Genomic DNA, 12,467 nt, shown 5'->3' with positions numbered 1-12,467 from the left:
AACTTGGGACCCTTGAGTCCGCAGGCCGACGCTCCATCCACTGAGCCAAACCGGTCAGGGCAAAAACCAGGTTATTTCTAAGGTACGTTATTTCTGCCGGGAAGTTCCCCAGCCCCTAAGTCACCTGTGTCCCCGGGGCATCAGGGGCTCAGGGCTGCAGGGAACCCCGTCGTATTAGATTGTTGAGTAGAGTCAGAGACTCTAAGAGATTTCTTCACACAGGGACATGCTCCGTGCCCCTTCTCGCTGGAAGTGTTAGCTAGACCAAAGTGGTTTCCCTTCCCCACTGCAATGCTGTCTGCCCCCCGAGGCTGCGGGAGGAAGGGGGGCTGGTGAAGCTCTAACGCTGGCCCTGGGATGGTTTGGGCTTCATTTCCTCCCCACGTGTTCTCAGCATCAGTTCTGCACAGGGTTTAGAGTTTTTAGTGAGCGTTTGGATGTCCCCGCGTCCGAGCATCGTGTGGCTTAGTGCATTTGAAGTGAAAGCCTTTTGGGGTTGTTTGCAAGTAGCTTTCTGGTTCTCGTCATTATGTCCCGAGGTCCCCACCTCATTCTGGGACCCTGTTCTCCCAGGGGGGCCCTCAGTCACCAGAAGCCCGGCCAGCCTGGGTGAGGGAAGAAGCCTTGTATGCGCCACATGCATCTCGAGGGTGAGCACACTGAGGGGCCTGTTCTCGGTGCTGGGACCCTACGGGCCACTTCCCTCCCGCCTGGTTTCGCCCTGGGCCCCACTTTGATGAGGACCGTGTAAACCTCTGTGAATTGTGATCATCGAGCATTAAACAGCAACTCCAGGCGCCTTGGCTCTGTGGTGCTTTCTGAAGGTCGCTACCCGTGTGGGTCGGGTCCTCCCAAGTCGGGCGTGGGGACTGTTCTGACCAAGTGGCTGATTTCTCTCCAGACACAGCCTCCCGTTCCCACACTGGCTTATTCCCATGCCTGAAACCTCACCGTTAAGACCCTGAAAAGGTGGCAGCACCCAGATCTAAAAAGCGAGCACCTGCCCTGCTCTGCCTCCATCACCTCTCACCTGGACCATTTCAATAGCGTCCTTAATATCCTCTCTGCTACCCACCCCCTATCGCATCCTCCCTAGCAGTGTTTTTGTTTTGTTTTTTGTTAATCCTCACCCGAGGACATTTGTTCCATTGCTTTTTAGACAGAGTGGAAGGGAAGGGGACAGAAATAGAGAAACATTGATGTGAGAGAGAGACACTGATTGGGTGCCTCCTGCACACACCCCAGTTGGGGTCAGGGATTGAGCCTACAGCTGAGGTCTGTGCCCTTGACCAGAATCAAGCCCAGGATCCTTCAGTCCGTGGGCCGATGCTCAATCCACTGAGCCAAACCCACTAGGGCTAACAGTGGTTTTTACTTTATTTTTATTATTATTATTTTTTAAACTTAAAAAAATACATTTCCATTGATTTCAGAGAGGAAGGGAGAGACAGAAACATCAATGATGATAGAGAATCACCAATTGGCTGCCTCCTGCATGCCCCCCACTGGGGATCGAGCCCACAACCCACGCATGTGCCCTTGACTGGAATCCGGGGACCCTTCAGTCCACAGGCTGTCGTTCTATTCACTGAGCCGGACCGGCCAGGGCTAGCAGTGGTTTTTAAAGCGTGGTCCTCAGACCAGCGTCACCTGGGAGCTTATGAGAAATGCATATTCTCAGGCCCCATTCGAGACCCTCTGAAGAAGAAACTCGGGGTAGGACCCAGGACCTCATCTTAATAAGCCCCCCGGTGATTCTGATGCAGCCGAAGTTAGAGGAACACACCCTCTGGTACCCCGGACAGATCTTTCTAAAACACAGTTCCAGTTACACCGCTCCCCACTTAATGGTGGCTCCTCTCTGCCCTGAGGATGAAACCTCCCCCTTTGCTTGGCATGAGGGCCCATGTACAACCTTACCACTGGCTGACCCCATCTTTCCAGTTCCACTGCCACTCCTTCCCACCACCGGGCCACACCGAGCATCTTATTAGCACCTGAAAACAACCTGTTTTTTCTCTCCTGGGCCTTTACACCTGCTGGCACTCCGCTTGGCGTGTGCTTCTCTCCATTTCAGCTGAACAGGCTCTTGGTTATTCTTCAAGGTCCCATTGAAGAATCTTTTGTAGTTTTCCTTGACACTCACGTGTAAACTTAAATACTTTGTATATGGAAGGTTACTTATGCTAAGCACTGGGGAGATAGAAGGGAATAAGGTTAGTCCTCATCCTCAGGATGCTCACAGTACACAGACAAAAATATAATTACCAATGTGGCAGTTGCAGTATAAACATTATAGGAGTTGAGGGGTCATTAGGGAAGGCTTCCTGGAGGAGGTGATGTCCAAACTATGTCTTAACGGATAAACGGAGTAGCCTGGAGTTGGGCATACGGGGGATCAGAATCCTCCCAAGCAGAGCAATCAATAACTTCTGTCCTGTGGTCCAGCAGACAAAGGTGAGTATCATAGAGCACTGCTCGCTGCCCCAACTCTGCCAATTTGGAGCTCTTGCCCTAGAAAAGCCCACTGAGTCAAAGAGGTTGACACAGATCCTAAGGGCAGTGGGATGGGGGACAGGTCTGGGGGTCCTGTTTGACCATAGGGATTGACTAACGAGAAGGGTCTGGAACTTGACACCCAGAAGTCAGTTTACATGGAAGGCATGAAGACAATCCCTTCCAGGTAAGCAAAGCAAGGTCTAATTGGGGACATTAGCATAGACAAGGGAACATTAAAATAGGCCATTTATTAAGCCTTTTGGGTGGCTAGGCCCAGCACTGTGCTAAGTCCTTTACATATAATCTCATTTAATGTTCACTTAATGAAGTCAGTGCTGTTGCCACTTTATAGGTGAGGAAACACTATTTTAAATATGTTCCCAGGTAGCCCTCACGCTTTGCTGGTGGGAATGTAAAATGGTATAGCTATTTTGGAAAACAGTTTGGCAGTTCCTCAAAAAGATAAACATAAAACTCTCACAGGACCCAGTAATTCCATTCCTAGGTGTCTACTCAAGAGAAATGAGAACATGTCCATGCAAAGACAGGACTTGCACATGAGTGTTCATAGCAGCATTATTCATAATAGCCCTGAACTAGAAAGAGCTAAGTATCCATCAACTGGAGAACAGAGACAAATGTTAGATCCATGCAATGGAACTGTTCAGCCATAAAAAGTTACACTATGGATGCTCAAAAATGATATGCTAAGTGAAAGAAGCCAGTCCCCAAAGATAACATCCATTCCATCTGTATGAAGTCCAGAATAGGCAAATCTACATATAGACAAAAAACAATAAATTAGTAGTTGCCTGAGATTAGAGGTAGCAGTGAGATTAACTATAAATGGGCATGAGGGCTCTACTGCATAGAGATACGAAATTTTTCAAAAAACACTAGCAAACCAAATCCAGCCACATAAATAAAAAGAATTAGTCCCTAGGGCATTTATCCCAGGAATGTAAAGTTGGTTTAAAATCTGAAAACTAGTTAATGCAAAGAACCATATCAATAGAATAAAGGATGAACCACATGGTTGTCTCAATAGATGCAGAAAAAAATATTTAACAAAAATCAACACTCCTTTGTGATAAAACAAAACAACAACAACCCTCAACATGATAAAGAGCATCTATGAAAAACCCACAGCTAGCATCATACTTAATTGTGAGATCCCAAATACTCCCCCCCCGCCCCCCCAGATCAGAAACCAGACAAAGAAGTCTACTTCCTCCATTCTGTTCAACATTGTGCTGGAGGTTCTTACCCAGGGTGATTAGGCAAGAAAATGAAATAAAAGGTACCAGGTGAGAAGGAATGAAAACTAGCTCTATTTGCAGATAACATGATTTCATATATAGAAAATCCTAAGGAATCCATTAAAATATATAAAACTAATAAATGAGTTCAGTAAGGTTGTAGAATACAAGCTTAACATACAAAAGTCAGTTGTATTTCTATAGTCTAGCAATAAATAATAAAAATAAAGTTAAGAAGATTTAATTTATAATCCTATATAATAAAAGGGTAATATGCAAATTGAACAACCAGTCGCTATGATGTGCACTGATCACCAGGGGGCAGACGCTCAATGCAGGAACTGCCCCCTGGTGGTCAGTGCACTCCCACAAGGGGAGCACTGCTCCGCCACAAGCCAGGCTGAAGGCTGGCGAGCGCAGCGGCCCGCCTCTGCAGGAGTGCTAAGGATCCTGTGGGGAGCTGGCCTAAGCTGTCAGTCGGACACCCCCCAAGGGCTCCGGGACTGCGAAAGGGTGCAGGCAAGGCTGAGGGACCCCCCCCCCCCCCAGGAACCAAGAGATCACTAGTTCAATTCCCAGTCAGGGCACATGCCCAGGTTGCCCACTTGATCTCCAGTAGGTGTGTGCAGGAGGCAGCCGATCAATGATGTTTCTCTCTCATTGATGTTTCTATGTATCTCTCTTCTCTCTCTAAAAAGCAATAAAAAAATTAAAATAAATAAAGAATACCTAAATACATAAAATGACATCCCATGTTCATGGATTGAAAGACTTAATAATGTTAAGATGCCAATACTCCCCAAATTGATTTACAAATTTAATGCAGTCTCCATCAAAATTTTACTGGCTTCTTTGCAGAAAATTGACAAGCTGGTTCTAAAATTCATATGGAAATCTAAGAACCCAGAATAGCCAAAATAATCTCAAAAAAGAAAAAAACGTTGGAGGACTCAACACATCCGGATTTCAAAGCTTATTACAAAACTACAGTAGTCAAGACAAAAAGAAGGACAGACATAGATCAAGGGATTAGAACTGAGTGTCCAGAAATAAGCCCTTACATTTACAGTCAATTTTTTTTTTTTTACAAAGTGCCAAGACAATTCAAAGACAAATATTTTCAATAAATGATCTGGAACAATTGGATATACATATGCAAAAGAATGAAGTTGGACCCCTAACACAACACAAAATGTGACTCAAAATGTGACTCAAAATGGATCAAAGACCTAAATATAAGTACGAAAACTATAAAACTCTTAGAAAAGCGCATAGGCATAAATGTTCACGGCCTTGGATTAGGCAATGGTTTCTTCGACATGACACCAGGATATTGAAAGCCGGACCTGTCTCCAAAGCTTATCTTCATTAAGCTCGAGAAAAGACTTTAGACCACTTATCATATCCTCTACTTGAGATTGCGTGTGTGTGTGTGTGTGTGTGTGTGTGTGTGTTCTGTGTTGCTTCCAAGAGATCACTGATCACTAGGCAGGTTATTTTCCCAGCGTGGAGACCACTGCCCTCTGGTGGCCACTTTGACAAATGCCGAAATTGGAGGAACAATTACCCTTCATTGAGACTGTTAAGGATCATTAAGGACCAGGTTTTATTTTCTTTAATCTGCCCCAAACCTTATTGAATAGATATTATTGTTCTCAGTGAGACCCAGAGAGGTGAAGTTACTTTCCTAAGGTCACACAGCTGGAAGTGGCGGACAGGACCATGAATAGGTTGAGGCAGTAGGGTGAGGCCAGAGAAGGCGCCTCACCTGTCTTATCCTAGTCCCAGCCCTGGTGATGGGACAGGACTGGAATTGGGCCAGCCAAACTCCAAGACTCCTGTTCTTCACCACCAGGTGGCCCAGCCTCCTAATCGGCATTAAGGGGATTCCATTCTGACCTTGGACATTGCCTTTGTGTGTACAATGCTAGATGCTGGGGAAACAAAGACACAGCCCTTTACCCATGAAAAGCATGACTTACGTCATGAAACTGTGAGTTGTGGAGGACACCTTGCTCCAGGAGCAGCAAAGGAAGCGGTGTGTGTGTGTGTGTGTGTGTGTGTGTGTGTGTGTGCTGTCCTAAGGGAACAGATCTTAGGGGAGTCTGGAGGCAGTGGCCCAGCCACAGGGAATCTTCTTCCCCAGGCAGTGCATTCCCTGAGGCAAGCCAGCCGGCACCAGGCAAGCTCCTTGGAGGGGCTGGGGAAACATAGTTGGATAAATGACCATGAACTCAGGATATAGCTGATCTTCTGCCCATTGTGATGATACACATGACTGTTATTGTACTGTGTCGTCACGAGGCATAGAAGGAAAATGCTCACCAATGTGAAGGTAATTAGCATTCCTTTCACCCAGACACACGGTTTGGCTATTTTAGCTCTTCTCATTTTGCCGGCATTTTACATCACGGTCCAAGTCGGTAGATTTCCCTAAAACCAATTCACAGGTTTTTGTGTTGTTTTTTAAATATATTTTTATTGATTTCAGAGAGGAAGGGAGAGGGAGAGAGAGATAGAAACATCAATGATGAGAATCATTAATTGGCTGCCTCCTGCACACCCCCCGCCCCACTGGGGATCGAGCCTGCAACCCGGGCATGTGCCCTTGACCAGGAATCGAACCGTGACCTCCTGGTTCATAGGTTGACACCCAACCACTGAGCCACGCAGGCCGGGCACAATTCATAGGTTTTTACTGAGCACCCAGTAAAGTGTCCAAACAGAGGGAGAAGGAAATTATAGTGGTAGAGCACTGTGTCAAGGTGCACGGCGCTATCCTGAGCCTGTCACTCCTTACATCAGCCTAATGTGGGGGAGGGGGAAGAATCCTTTTAGGGATGAAAAAGCAGCTCAGAGAGGGCAAGGATGTATCCAAAGCCTGCAATGAGAGGCAGAGCCGGGAGAGCCCTAGGCTAGCTCATGCCAACACCCCAACTTCTGTGCCTGTGGTCCTCAAAGTGTGTTCCCTGACCAGCAGCATCAGGATCACCTGGGCACTTGTTAGAAATGCAGATTACCAGGTCCTATTGCAGATCTGAATCTGAAATTCTGGATGTTAGATCCAGCAGCCTGTGTTTTAACAAGCCCTCCAGGTGATTCTATGCAATTCTCAAGGGTGAGAACCATCCTATATAATAAAAGGCTAATAGCAAATTGTCCCCCCAGGCGGAAGTTGGACCGAGCGGGAGTTAGATATGTGCTGACCACCAGAGGGCAGCGGGGAACATGGTGGGTGTAGGTGATGTGGCACTGGCAGCGGGCATCAGTGGAGGCACTGCCGGCCCTGATGGGCCCCAACAAGAGCAGGACGGCGGCAGGATGGTGGAGCAGGTGAACGGGCGGTGCCAGGCAAAGGCGGGTGCAAGCGGGGCCCTGATCGCCCTGCTGGTCCACAGATGGCAATCAGCAGCAGCAGCGGGAGGTGGGGCTGGCGAGAAGGCAGCATCAGGCCAAGGCGGGTGCAACCGTCACCCTACAGATCGGCCCTGATTGCTGGCCAGGCCTAGGGACCCTACCTGTGCAGGAATTTCGTGCACTGGGCCTCTAGTAGACCTATAATAGTCCCTGTGCTTCAATGGCCACAGTCAGATGGGGACCAACTCAAACCAGGACATACACAAGTAAGTCCAGTCAGGACATTCTGTAATAGTGCCAGAGGAGGGAGAATCATTCTGAGGGTTCTGAAAGGTTTCATGGAAGAGATAACATCTGAACTTGGCCATGATGAATGGAAGGACTTTAAAGATCGTAAGTGGAAGAAAAAGCCTTTTAGGTAGAGCAGAGGCAAGGAGGCCGGAAAGTGCCTGCTCATAAAAGGCCTTACCTGCCAGGCTGATAGGTCTGGCCTTATCCTGGAGGCAATGGGGAGCCATGGTAGGTTTTTGAGCATGGGTGTGCTCATAGCCCAGAGTCCAAGTATGTCACTGCCCAACAACAGTGTTTTCTTTCTTTCTGTCTCTCTTTCTTTCTTTTTTAAAATATATTTTTATTGATTTCAGAGAGCAAGGGAGAGAGAGAAACATCAATGAGGAGAGGGAATCATTGATCGGCTGCCTCCTGCACGACCCCTACTGGGGATCGAGCCCACAACCCCAGCATGTGCCCTTGACCGGAATCGAACAAGGGACCCTTCAGTTCACAGGCCAACGCTCTATCCCAGGGGTCCTCAAACTTTTTAAACAGGGGGCCAGTTCACTGTCCCTCAGACTGTTGGAGGGCCGGACTATAGTTTAAAAAAAAAACTATGAACAAATTCCTGTGCACACTGCACATATCTTATTTTGAAGTAAAAAAACAAAACGGGAACAAATACAATATTTGTATTTGCATGTGGCCCGTGGGCCGTAGTTTGAGGACCCCTGCTCTATCCATTGAGCCAAACCAGCTAGGGCTCTTTTTTTTTTTTTTTTCCTGCTGCAAAAAGGTTTATTGTTTCATTTGGTCCAATGCATGGGAGAGGGCTTCAGGGCGGTTAAAAGAATGACTAGTAGTTTCAGGGAGAGGCTCAGGTAAAAGCCAGACACCAGGGGAAGCAGAGGGGCCCCCAAAGGCCTCTGGGCTCCAAAGGCTCCTCGTCGTGCTGGAGGTGAGCCTTTCGAAGAGACACTCGCCCAGCCCAGCCTGGGGGCCGGCAGCCTGCGGAGGTGAGTCAGGTGTCCCCTATCTTCTTGATGAGGTTCACCTCCTCACCCCGGAAGTGGTTCTCCGGGAAGTCCCAGAGCTGAGGGCCTGCGCGGGTGGAACCAGGGCCGGCAGCTCCACCAGGGCCTGGTCAGGTGCCTCTCCAAGGCCAGGGCGGCTGCCATGGGCCCTGAGTTTTGCCCACTCGTCTTGGGAGGCCTCAGCGCGTCCTGGAGAGAAGGCAGTCGCCTCGCTGGTTTTCAACTTTGAGATGCTCAGCACCCTCGCGCTTCTTCTCCGCCAAATCGGGGAAGAAGAAGCCCAGAGAGGTAGGTGCGGGAGGCCCGCAGGGGCAGGCTGGCCAGGCGGTTGGCCGCAGCCTCCACCTTGGTGGAGTAATTCTGACGGATTTGGGTGCTCACAGTTGTTTGGCAATAAGGAGTTAAGGTAGAAAAACCCGGTGTGTTGGCTGGTCCAGGAGGTGGTCCCTGGGTCTGTTCCGTCCAAACACTGTTGAAGCAAGAGACAGATCCGGGACCGCTGAGGGAACTGCCCAACAGTGTTTTCTTACCCCCTGTCGTAGGCAGAATAGTGTTCTAATCCCCAGAGCCTGTGAATATGTTATGTCATGTGACAAGGGAAATTAGGATTGCAGATGCAATTAAGGCTGCCAATCAGCTGATCCTGAGATGGGGAGGTCCTAGGTTTCCAGATAAGCCCAGGGGAATCACTGGGGTCCTTCCTTAGGAGTGAAAGAGGAAGAAGAGGCCGTGTCAGAGTCAGGGAGAGACTTCAAGAGGCTATACTGCTAGCTTTGGAGATGGAGGAAGGGGCCAAGGGCCAGGAAGGCACACAGCTATTAGAAGCGTGAAAGGCAAGGAAATGGATTCTTTGCTTTAAAGGAACACAACCCCACCAACACCTTGAATTTAGCCCAGTAAGACCCATGTCAGACTTCTGAACTCAGAGCTATAAGACAGACCTCCAGAAAACTGTAAGTTTTTTTTCTTCAATCAAAGACAAATAATAACGCCAGTCACCATTTTCTGAGCGCTTTAATCCTCACAATAGCCCCATAAGACAGGCGTTATTATCTCCATTTTCCACATGGGGAAACTGAGGCTTTCCCAAGCTAATAAGGAGCACAGCCAGCATTGAGAGCCAGACCTGTCTCCAAAGCTTGTCTCCACTAGGCTCGAGCAAAGGCTTGAGACCACTCACCACATCCTCCACTGGAGGGCGCCTGGATGGGCTTCAGCCAGAGGCGCTGGAGGTCTTTCCCGGTTGGAGCAGGGGCAGAGGGTTAGAGGACCCTGGAGATCCTCCCCCTCTGAGGGCGTCCGTGAAGACAAACTTGAACTTTTCAGTGTTCCTCCCTGGCTTGGGTCTGCTTTCATAGACCAAGACAAACAGAAGCCCAGACATTGGGCACCGGTTCACAGCCAGATTGCCTGTGTTGTCTCCTGATTCCACCAATCACTTGCCAGTAACCTTGGGCAAGTTCCTTATGGCTCCCTGTCTTAGATTCCTATTCTGTAAAAAGGGGATTATAATAGTACCGACCTTAGAGAGAATTCATGAGTTATTGTATGTAATGGGCTTAGAAGAGTGCCGACATAAAGTAACTCTGATAACGGTTATTGTTCTTATTATTATTTCAAGTTGTGGAATTTTGCGGGTGTGATTAAAGATCTTTGAGATGGGGATTACCCTGGATTATCCAGGTGGACCCTAACTGTACTAACAAATGTGCTTAGAAGACCGAGGCGGAGGGCGATTTGACCACAGAAAAGAAGGCAGGGTGATGCCTTCGCAAGCCCAAGATGCCCTTGCAGATAGAGGAAGTCGGCCACAGGCCAAAGAATGCAAGGTATGCAGTTCTAGAAGCTGGAAAAGGTTACGGAAACGGATGCTCCCCTAGAACCTCTGCAGGGAGTGTGGCCTGCTGATAACCTTGATTTCAGTCCTGTAAAATGTTTCAGACTTCTGGCCTCCAGAACCGTAAGAGAATAAATGGGTGTTGTTTTAAGCCACCAAATTTGCAGTATATTGTTAAAGCAGCAATAGAAAGCTAGCACAGAAAACATCAACATTAACGGTGAAAAGGAATCTGGTGGTGTTGGATGAAGCCTGGGCAGAGTGAGAAGACCAGGGGTCCAGCAGAGGGCTCCCAATGGCTCCGGCATTTAAGATACACGCAGAGGAAGCACACTCAGAAAAGGTCTCTGAGAAGGAGCCCTCGGAGAGGAGGGAGGACCACCAAGGCAAATGGTTGTCCCAGCCCTAGTCGATTTGGCTCAGTGGATAGGGTGTTGGCCTGCGAACTAAAGGCTCTCGGGTTCAATTCCAGTCAAGAGCACCTATCTCGCCACCAATCGATGGGAGACACGTGTTTCTCTCTGTCTCTCCCCTCCCTTCCACTTTCTCTAAAAATCCATGGGAAGCCCTGGCTGGTTTGGCTCACTGGATGGAGCATCGGCCTGCGGACTGAAGGGTCCCAGGTTCGATTCCGGTCAAGGGCATGTACTTTGGTTGCAGGCACATCCCCAGTGGGGGGTTGTGCAGGAGGCAGCTGGTCGATGCTTCTCTCTCATCGATGTTTCTAACTCTCTATCCCTCTCCCTTCCTCTCTGTAAAAAATCAATAAAATATATTTTTAAAAAATAAAATAAATAAATAAAAATCCATGGGAAAATATCCTCAGTCAAGGGAAAGTGTGTTTCAAGAAGGAAGGAGTGGCTAACAGTGCCAGATGCTCCCAGAAATCAAGCAAGAGAAGTAAGTGGCTCTTGTGTTTTAAGAGGAGATCCTAGTTGACCTCCTGCTGGTACTTGGGGTTGAAAACAGACGGGAGCGGGTTGAAAGGTGCCCGAGGGGTGAAGCAGAGTTGTACTTCACAGCACATTTGTCCAGTCTCCACCAGATTGTACATATTTTTTTCAACTTTTAATTCTATTACCCAAGTAGTATATGTCCCTTATAGAAAAGTTAAGATACACAAATTAACCAAAAGAAAAAAAATTTACTCAAAATGTCCTCGGTGGTAATATTTTAGTGTATAGCTTTCCAAGTTTTCTTTTTCTACACAAACTATATAATTCTCTCGATCTCCTTATAGGACAACATACCATTAGGCCAGGGGTGGGCAAACTTTTTGACTCGAGGGCCACAATGGGTTCTTAAACTGGACCGGAGGGCCGGAACAAAAGCATGGATGGAGTGTTTGTGTGAACTAATATAAATTCAAAGTAAACATCATTACATAAAAGGGTACGGTCTTTTTTTTTTTTTTTAGTTTTATTCATTTTAAACGCTGGCCCGCGGGCCACAGTTTGCCCACGGCTGCATTGAGCCATTTTAAGAGGAAGAAATTCCGTTTTAGAAAAGCAAGCAATTTCCTCAGCTACACACAGCTGGTCAGTAGCAGCACAGGATTGGAACTTAGATCTATCAGACCCCACACCCGGCTGGCTGGCTCAGTGAGCATCGACCTATGAACCAGGAGGTCATGGTTCAATTCCTGGTCAGGGCACATGCCCGCGTTGCCCGCTCGATCTCCAGTAGGGGGAGTGCAGGAGGCAGCCGATCAATGATTCTCTCTCATCATTGATGTTTCTATCTCTCTCTTTCCCCTCCCTTCCTCTCTGAAATCAATTAAAAAATATTTCCTAAAACATAGGTCTATCAGACTCCAAAGCCAATGTTCTTCACCTCGGTGCTTCCCTGATATTTACCTGGAGTCTTTTCCAGAAGGCTGAGCGTCCAGAATGAAATCAAAGTAGATCTGTATTCCGAACCCCATCCTTATCCACGGAAAGATATAGGTGGTCCCCAAGAGGAAGAAATTAGTGGGGGGGAGGGGGGAGTCTTTAGACTGGTAGGGCTGGTGAGCGGGGTTAAGGGGTAGAAAGGCACCGGACTAAGCCCAGGAGGAAAGAAGGGCGCGGTGAGCAGGCCAGGTAAAAAGGAGAGGGTTCCTGAGCACCGATCGGGTTCACGCACGTGTTAGATTCTTGCTTCACAACATCATAGACGAGTGGGCATCAGACTTCCCATTTTGCAGAGAAGGAAACAGGTTCCCAAGAA

The sequence above is a fragment of the Myotis lucifugus genome, unplaced genomic scaffold, assembly GCF_000147115.1.
Source record: "Myotis lucifugus unplaced genomic scaffold, Myoluc2.0 scaffold_128, whole genome shotgun sequence".
Classification (NCBI taxonomy): domain Eukaryota; kingdom Metazoa; phylum Chordata; class Mammalia; order Chiroptera; family Vespertilionidae; genus Myotis; species Myotis lucifugus.
This window is presented reverse-complemented; position numbering follows the sequence as displayed.